This window comes from Canis lupus, chromosome 3 (assembly GCF_048164855.1).
Source record: "Canis lupus baileyi chromosome 3, mCanLup2.hap1, whole genome shotgun sequence".
Classification (NCBI taxonomy): domain Eukaryota; kingdom Metazoa; phylum Chordata; class Mammalia; order Carnivora; family Canidae; genus Canis; species Canis lupus.
Window position 1 is genome coordinate 52,681,238 of NC_132840.1, and position 10,202 is coordinate 52,691,439.

The window sequence follows — 10,202 nt, forward strand, 5'->3', positions numbered from 1 at the left end:
TGTAACCTCTTATGGCTGCTCTCAAGTAAAGGAATGGGGATGAGGTTATGATTTGGTATGATCTGCCCTTGGAACGCATCCTCCAAGGAAAGGTTTGTATGGACTCTGGGTATCTCAGGATCATCCTACCCCCACTTGCCAGTCACCCCTGGGAAACCAAACTGTCAGGTGAATGAAAGATAAGAGAGGAATCTAGGGTCAAGCAAAGGGATTTCCCAGGAGGAACTACTGCCAATGCTGTCCCCTTTCCATCACCTATACTGGACTTCCAAGGGAAGGGAGGCGATCTGAGCATTCTGTTTGGCTGGTTGCTTAGTTCCTATAGAAACTTTCCTGCCAAGGGCTTAAAATTAGTACCAAAAAAAGACCCCTACACAAACAAGAAACATTTCTTAATATGACAACAGTGACAATGAATATAAGGAATGGAAAGAAGAGAAATTTATCATCTCATCTGGGGCAGTCTTGTTCAACACTCCCTCTCTCCCACTGCCAGCATCATCACCAAACCTACGCTTTATTCTTTAAGAAGTGTGTGAGGTTCCTTTGAAGTAGTAAGAAAGTCAAGGGTAGATGGAGTTCAGATTCATTTCAGAAATGCTGTGTTATTTCACCCTTTCATATCTTGGAGAATCACAATACATATTTTAAACACACAAACTTATCTGAGAAGTGATCCAGTAAATAAACCTGGCTGTTTAACTCTGCTGTCTAAGCCAGAAGCCCTCCCTGCCCTGGCATCCCACACTCCATATCCTTGACATGTAACACATGAATCATGTCAACCATAAAAGTAGAGTCTATGAAATACTTAAGGAAACAATGCTCTAATAATTTTAAACTAATTAAAGTTAATCCCTAATTGGGGAACTAAATCCTAATCCTCAATCTACACAAAAACAGCAAGCCCCCTTTCGTCACCACGAATGGTGGTAACACACCATCTGATGCACACACTGCCACCAGAAATGCTCTTGTCTTTAACTTCTAACCTAACCAATTAATAATTATGATCCTATACAAAGAGAATCCATTTTTATGGACAAAGACATGTAAAGAATGTGGAATCTGATATTTTCACACAAAGAAACCCAAACTCAGAATTGAGCCTAAATAGGACATGACAGAGTCACTTTCAGCAACACATTCTCTCTTCCCACAGTTCTACATAAACCTATGTGACACATCTTTTTCCGTCAGCCTGTTATTTCCTACCTCATGCAGTATTGTGAAAGTGGCCACTTATCTCCACTAACAGAACCCACAAGACCCACAAAGATAACATAAAATTTTTAAACTACAGAGAAATTTGGTAAATATTAATAATTCTTTTCTTGTCATGGAAGATTGAAAACCACATCCCTTAAAGACTCCAAGTTAGGAGATTCCAGCAGGAGTGTCTTTAAAATTATTTCTGTGACTCCCTAAAAGATGGCCAATGAACTGCACAAGACAGGGAAATAAGTGTACCCTTATCTACCATATGTAACCTCCAGGAGTTTCTAGGACAAGGAAATGGGACTAAGTACACAAGGCTCATGTTTCTAAGAGACTAAAATGTCCACAGAAAGGGGTCTGATAACTCAAGGATGAAAGCTTCTAGAAAGATTCCTTCTCCTGACTATGACAAGTTACCTTATATCTGCCACTAATAACAACTAGAAATGCTAGGTTTGGTGGGGATGAGGAGGAGGGAGAAGTAATCTGTTAGCAGGATTCCAAGAGCTACCAAAGGGATGAGCCAAAATCACAAGGAGAAAAAAAAGACTCAATATATTTGATACTTTATAAGCATCATTGAGACGAAAAGCTAAGCAGTTAATTGGTTGAGGGGAAAGGGTGAAGATCTTATATAATTTTTCAAATGCAATGTCTACCAAACGGTCCAAAAAATCACATATGTGAGGACACAGAATTCAAAGACTAAAAAGAGGGGAAAAGGATAATAGAAACAGATTCACATCACACAGAAGAATCATCAGCTATGGCTTCTAAAATAACTAACATTAACATGGCCAGTAAAACATGAAAGCTGATGAACTTCAGTAGAAAACTGAAATCCGTGCGAAAGCAATCGAATGTAAATTCTAGAATTATAAAAGTCATTCCTGAAATTAATAACTCAATGTGGGTTTAACAGCAGGCTAAGCACAGCTGAAGAAAAAACACAGCTGTGCTCCCATCCTGACACAAGACAAGACCACAGAAAGTACAGAGAAGAGTATGAGACGTGTGGGTCATGAAGAAAGGTCACGTGTAACTGAAATCCCAGGAAGAAAGAGGAAATAAAATGGACCTGCAATGTTATTTAGAAAGTGAATAAAAGAAAAATTTTGAAAACTGGAGACAACAAGCCACAATTTCAAGAAACGTTATCATATCCAAGTAAATTACAACAAAGAAAGTTATTCCTTGGCTTGTCTTGGCAGAGCTGCTAAAAACCAACAAGAGACAGAAAAGATAATCTTTCCTGAACAGGATGAATAAGATTTACAGATGATTTTTGAACAGAAAAGAAAGAAGTCAGAAGACAACAGATGGCTGTGTCACAGATGACCTTGTACCAGCCACCAATCCCACAGAAACAAAGTACTGTGTTCCAATTACCAACCCCAGGGAAGCCTCTCAACACTTGGTATCAGAGTCTCTGAGGAACACAATGCTGCCAAGCCCTGGAGGGAGCAGCACTTTGCTGACACAGAATAGAGACGATAAGATCGGATTCAAAAGCAGTTATCAGTGCCCGATGGCCAGCAGGTTTCTTCCGACAGGTGACACGGGACACTGCTTCCACACGCTGCCCTCATGCCACAGTGGAGAGAGCTCTGTCCCTCCCTAAGGAGGAGAGATGTACACTGGAGTTGGTGAGGTGCCATATGATACATGTGCCTTAAGCAGAGTGAAGGGGCACCCCTTGAGAATAAAATGGAGAAAAATACAGCCCCACACAAGGCAAGAAGCCCAGCACAGGCTGCGTGGGCTCTTTATCTCTTGGAAAGGAAGGATGCCAAGCCGCAGGCCTACCCTGACACAGCTCGACAGCAGGGATGGCAACGTGAGAACACAGGACTGGCTTTCCCAACAAATATCATCCTTTAAGTGCTGAAGGAAAATAACTGCCAACCCAACAGATTACCCTGTGAAAATATTCTTACCCCCAAACACCAAAGATGAGGTGAAGAATATTACAATCATCTGTCACCAATGGGACTGTTTTAAAAGAAATACTGAAGGAAGTTCTTCAGGACAAAAGGAAACTAATCCCAGAAAGCAGGTAGGAATGAAGACCAACAGAAAGAGTATGTATATACATATATCTGGGTAAATCTAAATTAATATCTGCTGTATGATACAACAGTAACAAATCCTTCTGGAATTTTAAATGTGTGTAAATTACAATACATGAAAACAACATAAGAGGGGGGAGGAATCTTATGAAGAAAGCAGTGAAAGAATCTATCTTTTAATACACTTATACATCAAGGAAGTATGCTTTTGTCACTAAGTGTAAACAATAAAGAAAGAGTAAATATATATAATAATTATGATACATAATATATAATTAATAATTGATAAAGGAGAAAAATGGAATAAAAATGCTGATATGACCACAAATAGAAAACAAAGGAAAAATAACAAATCCAAATCAATGGGACATTTAAATACACCTCCTTCGGTAACTGATTAAACAGATTTAAGAAGTTAAAATACAGGAAATTTGAACAAGCTTGACTTATTTACATTTATAAAACACTGAATTCAACAACTGCAGAATGCGTATTTTTCCAAGTTCTCACAGAGTATTGTAAAGTTAACCTGTATGTGATCTGCTAGCCCATAAAAGAAGTTCCAATGAATTCCAGAAACCTGAAGCCATGCAGTATATGTCCTCTCAGTTCAGTGGAATCACATTAGAAATCAATATAGAGATACAGAATAATACCTCAAAGTCTTGGAAATTAAGCAATACTATTATAAATAATTAATGAATCAAGAAGAAATAGGAATAGAAATTAGGAAATACATGTAGTAGAAGATTATAAGGAAACAGTATGTCAAGAATAGGCTACTGCTAGAGTAGTCCTTGCTTGGAACCATAGCTTTGAAGACATATATCAGAAGAGAAAAGGGCTGAAAACCAGTGACTTATGTCACCATCTCAAGAACATAGGGATAGGAGCCTGGCTGACTCAGTTGGTAGAGCACACAACTTTTGATCTCCTAGTCGTGAATCTGAGCTGCACATTGGGCATGGAGCCTACTAAAAAAATAAAAATAAAATTAAAAAAAAAGTATATAGGGATAAGAAAGTATATTAAACTCAAGAAAGATAGAAAGAAAAATGTGTCTAGGATTAAAAAAAAAACTGATGAAATAGAAAACAAACATAATCAAATAAAGAAAGTCAAAAGCTGTTCCTTTGAAAAGATGAAAACAACTGACAAAGAAGCAATATAGCAAACACAATTGATCAAGAGTAGAGAAGGTATGAATTTTCCAATACCAGACCTCAAAAGGGGGGTCCTAGAGATCCTACAAATAATCAAGGAATGGTAAGTGAATATTTTTGAACAATTATGTGTAAATACACCTGAAATTTCAGACAAGGCACATTCCTAGAAAAAACAGTTTACAAACTGGCATAAGAAGAAACAGAAAATCTAAATAATCCTATATCTATTAAAGAAATTGAATCCATAATTTAAAACCTCTCCATAAAGAAAACTCCAGTCTCCTGAGAGCTTCATTGTCAAAATCCACCGAACGTTTAAAGGAAGAAATTAACAATTTTAAACAAAATTTCTAGAGACTAGAATAAAAAAGGGAACACTTCCCAACTGATTTTATGAGGCCAGTATAATCTTATTACCAAAAAACCTGGCAAGGAAACTACAAGTAAGGAAATCATAGGCCAAGATCTCTCATGAGCAAAGTTGCAAAAGTTCTAAACAAAAGGGTAGCAACTCAAATTCAGCAATATAAAAATAGTACACCGCAGCAAAATTGGTCATATTCCGACTCTTAAATGAGTCAGTTTAGCATTTCAAAGTCAATCAATGGAATTTTAAAAAATCATTTGATCAACTAAAAAGATAACAGAAAAATATTTTGGCAAATTGAATTTAAATAAAAAAATGAAAAAATAAAAAGATATAGAAAAATCATGTGATAAGTCTCAATATCCAAGGATGATAAAATGTGGTACACTGGAAATAGAACACAATTTTCTTAGTCTGCCGAAAGATATCTACAAGAGAAACTACATCAAACATAATACTTAATGACAAAATGCTTAAAGGTTTTCCCTTCATATCAAGAAGAAAGCAATGATGTCCTCTCTCGCCATTTCTCTTAAACATTGTACTAAAGATCCTAGCTAACACAACAAAAGAAATATTATTCACAGAGAGCAGGGCTGTCTGTGTGTATAAGAGATCCAAAAGAACCTACAGATATGTCATTAAAATCAGTAAACAATGGGATGGACAGCTGTGTGGCTCAGTGGTTACGTGTCTGCCTTCCACTCAGGTTGTGATCCCAGGGTCCTGGGATCAAGTCCCACATCGGGCTCCCCACAAGGAGCCTGCTTCTCTCACTGCCTATGTCTCTGCCTCTCTCTGTGTCTCTCATGAATAAATACGTAAAATCTTTTTTAAAAACCCAGTAAACAAACTTAGATGACTTAGATCATCAAGGTCACTAGATACAAATTCAATACACAAAAGCACATTGTATTTCTATTCACTAGCAGTGAAAATTAGAAAATTAAATGGTATGTATCATAACAGCACCAAAAAAAATCAAACACCTGCAAATAAACCAAATAGAAATGTAAAAAGCTACTCAGAAAAGTACAAAATATCACTGAGAGAAATTAAAGACAGTCTAAGTAGTAAGATAGAGGGATATACGATGTTCACGGATTTAAATGTTTAAAATTAACATGACAAATAAGTATATTCTCTCCAGACTGAGCTAAAGATTCAATATGCAATATACCAGCAGGTGTGGGTGACATGAACAAGGTGATTCTAATGTTAAAGGCCAAAACAGTCTCGAGGAAAAAGAACAGGGTTGGAGGATTTATACCACCAGATGTCAATGTGTGCTGTAAAGCTGCAATAAGTACAAGAATATGGTACAGGCATAAGGACAGATAGTACAATGGAATAAAAGAAATACACACAGATACATCATGCACATAGAGAGAAAAAAACTTGATTTATGATAGAAGTATCACTTCCTAGGAGTAGAGAAAGGGTAATCTTCTTATTAAACAGGCGCTGAGTCAATAGGATATCAATAAGAAAAAAATGCATACCAAGCATAAAAATATATTAGAGATGGATCATAGGTCTAAATATGAATAGTAAGAGTATAAGTGCTTCACATTACTTCAACCAAATGTAAAAATCTTAATTCCAAAAGAAAATAATCATAAATTGGATTACATTAAAATTAAGAATTTCTGTTCATTGTTAGGTATTTTAAGAGAGTAAAACGGCACATGGAGAGTGGGAGAAAATATTTGTATGCATATACCCCATAAAAGATTTGTCCAGAACACATATTTTTGTAAAAAACCTTCAAATCAATAAGAAAAACATAAGTGACCTCCAAAAATGGCCAAAAGATTTAAACAGGTGGGGCACCTTGGCGGCTTTGTCACTTAAGTGTCTGACTCTTGATTTTGACTCAGTTGTGATCTCATGGGTCTTGAGACTCCATGCTGAATGCATGGGGTTCTCTGCCTCTCCCTGTGCACCCACTCTCTAAATTAACCAATTAATTACTTTTTAAAAGATTTTATTTATTTATGCATGAGAGACAGAGAGAGAGAGAGTGAGAGAGAGGGAGAGACACAGGCAGAGGGAGAAGCAGGCTCCTTGCAGGGAGCCCGACGTGAGACTCGATCCTAGGTCTCCAGGATTACGCCCTGGGCTGAAGGTGACGCTAAACTGCTGAGCCACCCGGGCTGCCCACCAATTAGTTACTTTTAAACAGTTTCTTTACAAAGTAGGGTATTTAAATGGCCAATAAATATATCAGAAGTCCGTTCATTCATCTTCAGGGAAAATCAAATTACATCATGGTAAGGAATCACCACGCACCACCACAGTAGTGACACTGGAAAGACTGACACTGAAACAAACAGAAGTCTCGTATACAGTTGGGGTGAGCATAAATTCATGCAATGACATAAGAACTTCTACATTACCTCCTAACACTGAAAACATGCAAATCTTCTTACCTAGCAAATCTCCTCCTAGGATACATGTGTTTATGTTCCTGCCCCCAAAAAAATGTATAAAAATTTTTCTGGCAGTCATAGTTAAAAACAGAAATCTCAGGGTGGTGAGATTGAGCCCCACACTGGGCTCCCTGCTCAGCAGAGAGTCTGCTTGAGATATTTTTTTCTCCCTCTCCCTTTATCCCTCCCCCCCCAAAAAAATACATAAATCTTTAAAAAAATGTAAAATGTTGGAATTTAAATAAATAAAATTAAAAATAAAATTAAAAAAACAGAAAGTGTTCATCTATTGCAAAAGAGACAAATGCACTGAGTTGTGATATGTTTATACCGTAGACAAATAGCATGGAAAACGAATGAACTGCAAACATGTGTAGCAAAATGGATGACTCCTGCAAACATAATGTAGGCAAAAGTAGTAGACATTAAATATACATGTCATGATTTCATATAAACTTCATGAATTTGCATGTCATCCTTGTGCGGGGACCATGCTAATCTTCTCTGCGTCTTTCCAATTTTAGTATAGGTGCTGCCAAAGGCAGCACATATTCATATAAACTTAAAGCTGGGCAAAACCAATCAATGATGGCAGAAGTCAGGACAGTGGTTCGGTCACCTTTGGGGAGGAAATGGTAGCAGTGATTTAAAATGAAGCCAGTAAGGTTGGGCAGGGACAGTTGGAGTGAACAGCTGGAGAAAGGCTGGCTCCTGATGATAGAGCTGGAACCCTTCACCCAAGCACACCTGACTCTACTTCCCTCTACTGCTGGACCTCTCAATTCCATGAGACTTTAGTTTCAAATGAGTTGTTGCCTTTTTGTACCAGTCTTGACCTCTGACTGAAAGCCAGCTCCTGCCAGAAATGGAAACCTGGAAAGATGGTTTCTCTCCAAGTATGAAGGTGAGAACAAAGTGGTCTACAGATCACCTAACAGAGAGAACTTTCAATCCAACTGTGGGAAGGTTCTATGCTTCTATGGGCCTGAGTTTCCTTATCTTTGAAAGTAGAAGCTTGAATAGGGATGGGTCTAGTTTGGGATGTGGACCGGATTTGGTGTAGCTGCAGGAAGTTAATACTGCCTCCACCAATACCTCCAAACCTGCTCCGTATCTTACATCCTCCCCCTCGAATAACCAATTCGTGGGACCAACAGACTCCTCCAGGTTTAACAGAACAGCCTCATTTTTAGATATTAAAAGTCCAATCTGAACTAATATGAAAACACCTATTGTGCAGCTACATCAAAACATCTCCCCTTATGTAATGGGTTGAATTATGTTTTCCCAAAAAGAGATATGTTGAAGTCCTAACCTTCAATATTTCAGAATGCAGCATTATTTGGAAACAGAGTTGTTGTAGATGTTATTAGTTAAGATGCTGTCATGCTGAAAGATGATAGGCCCCTGATCCGATGTGACTGATGTCCTTATAAGACTATGTGAAGACACAGGGAGAGAACGCCATGTGGTTGTGTTGCAGAGAAGGCAAGGATGTGTCTACAAGCCAAGGTATGCCATGGATTGCTAGTGACATCAGAAGCTAAGACAAAGAAGGGAACAGATTCTCCACTGGAGCCTTGGAGAGAGCATGGCTCTGCAGACATCTCGTCTTCGGATTTCTGGTCTCCAGAACTGTGAGAGAATGGATTTTTGTTGCTTTAAACCACCCAGGTTGGTGGGTCTTATGAGGGCAGCCCTAGGAAAAGAATGCACCTCCCACCGCTCAGGCCTGTTCTGCTGTTCCTCAGACCAACAGTAGGGAAGGGGAAACGAGCACTTACAAATGAAAGTGGTCACCTGATGGATGTCTGAGCTTTCACTGCATGCCTTTCCACAGTACACCGCTCTGTCTCTAATGTACTCCTGCTCTCCTGCCCTGGCAGGCAGGTCCCTGACCAACGCCACTGGAAAGAGCACTGCCAGGGATCTGGACCACACAGGATCTGATAGATCTTGGGTGGTGGGGGCGGGGAGCAGTTACGTACTTTGTTCATTCTCCTGCTTGTTCTTTGGCTACTATTGGAGAAAGTGAGTTCCAAAGCATGGATGGGGTTAGAGAGTCTTAAAAGAGACAAGAGAAGGTGACTGTGCCGCTTACACAACACGAAGAACTCAAAAGCTCTTCGTCCATCCTGGCACTGTCTTATGGAGGGCCTGATATGCCCCCATTAGGTTAAATAGTTATATGGGCAGGGTGGAGGGAACATCTTATTGGATGACCTAGATGAGGGACTGGCTGGCGTTTTATTTTTTAATGGGGTGCGAGCTTTGGCTGTGGGACCCCAAGCAGACCGGAGGGGAAGGGGGAGAAGTCATGGGAGCAGCAGGCATCTTTGGTGGTGAGAATGATTCTGCAAAAGGAATCTAGAGAATCAGAATCCTGGCAGGGATCTGTTGGCAGATTAAGTTGGAGAACTTCACTTTTAGGTGAAAGAAAGGAGCAGGGAGGCTTGTTTTTCTGGAGTTTGCCAAATATGCTCTGGGTGGGGGCCGGGGGGCTTCAACTTAACTCAAAACACATTTCTTGAACTCCTAGTAAGCTCAAGATACTACACTGAGGTTTAGCTACTAAAGGATGATCCTAAAGGATGAGTAGATACGGCCCCTGCCCTTGAGATGACCCTTTCCATCCAGTAGGGGAGTGTGAGTCATATTTCTAACTCAGGATGTGAGGCAGAGTGAGAGAAGCACCACTGCAGAAGTACAGACAATAGCTCATGCTTACAGTGAGTGCTCAGCACGCACCAGGCACGAGGCTAAGCAGTTTACGCCTATTCATTCTTTTTACGCTCGCCACCACCTCCTTGTGTTATTATGATCCTCATTTTACAATGAGACCAGAGAGGTTAAGTTACCTGCCCAAAGAGCACAGTCAGCAGGCAATCTGGCGGAGATCTGAGTATCTATCGATCAGGAGACATCCTGAGCCCACATGCCACATGCTGAA

General features: G+C 39.4%; 1 non-coding gene across 1 annotated transcript; it reads right to left on the minus strand.

Annotated features, from left to right (window-relative positions):
• Positions 1 to 7,693: 7,693 nt before the first annotated feature.
• Positions 7,694 to 7,800, minus strand: LOC140631362 (U6 spliceosomal RNA). Its single transcript, XR_012028988.1, has one exon. It is a non-coding gene; the product is annotated as a U6 spliceosomal RNA (small nuclear RNA).
• Positions 7,801 to 10,202: the final 2,402 nt, after the last annotated feature.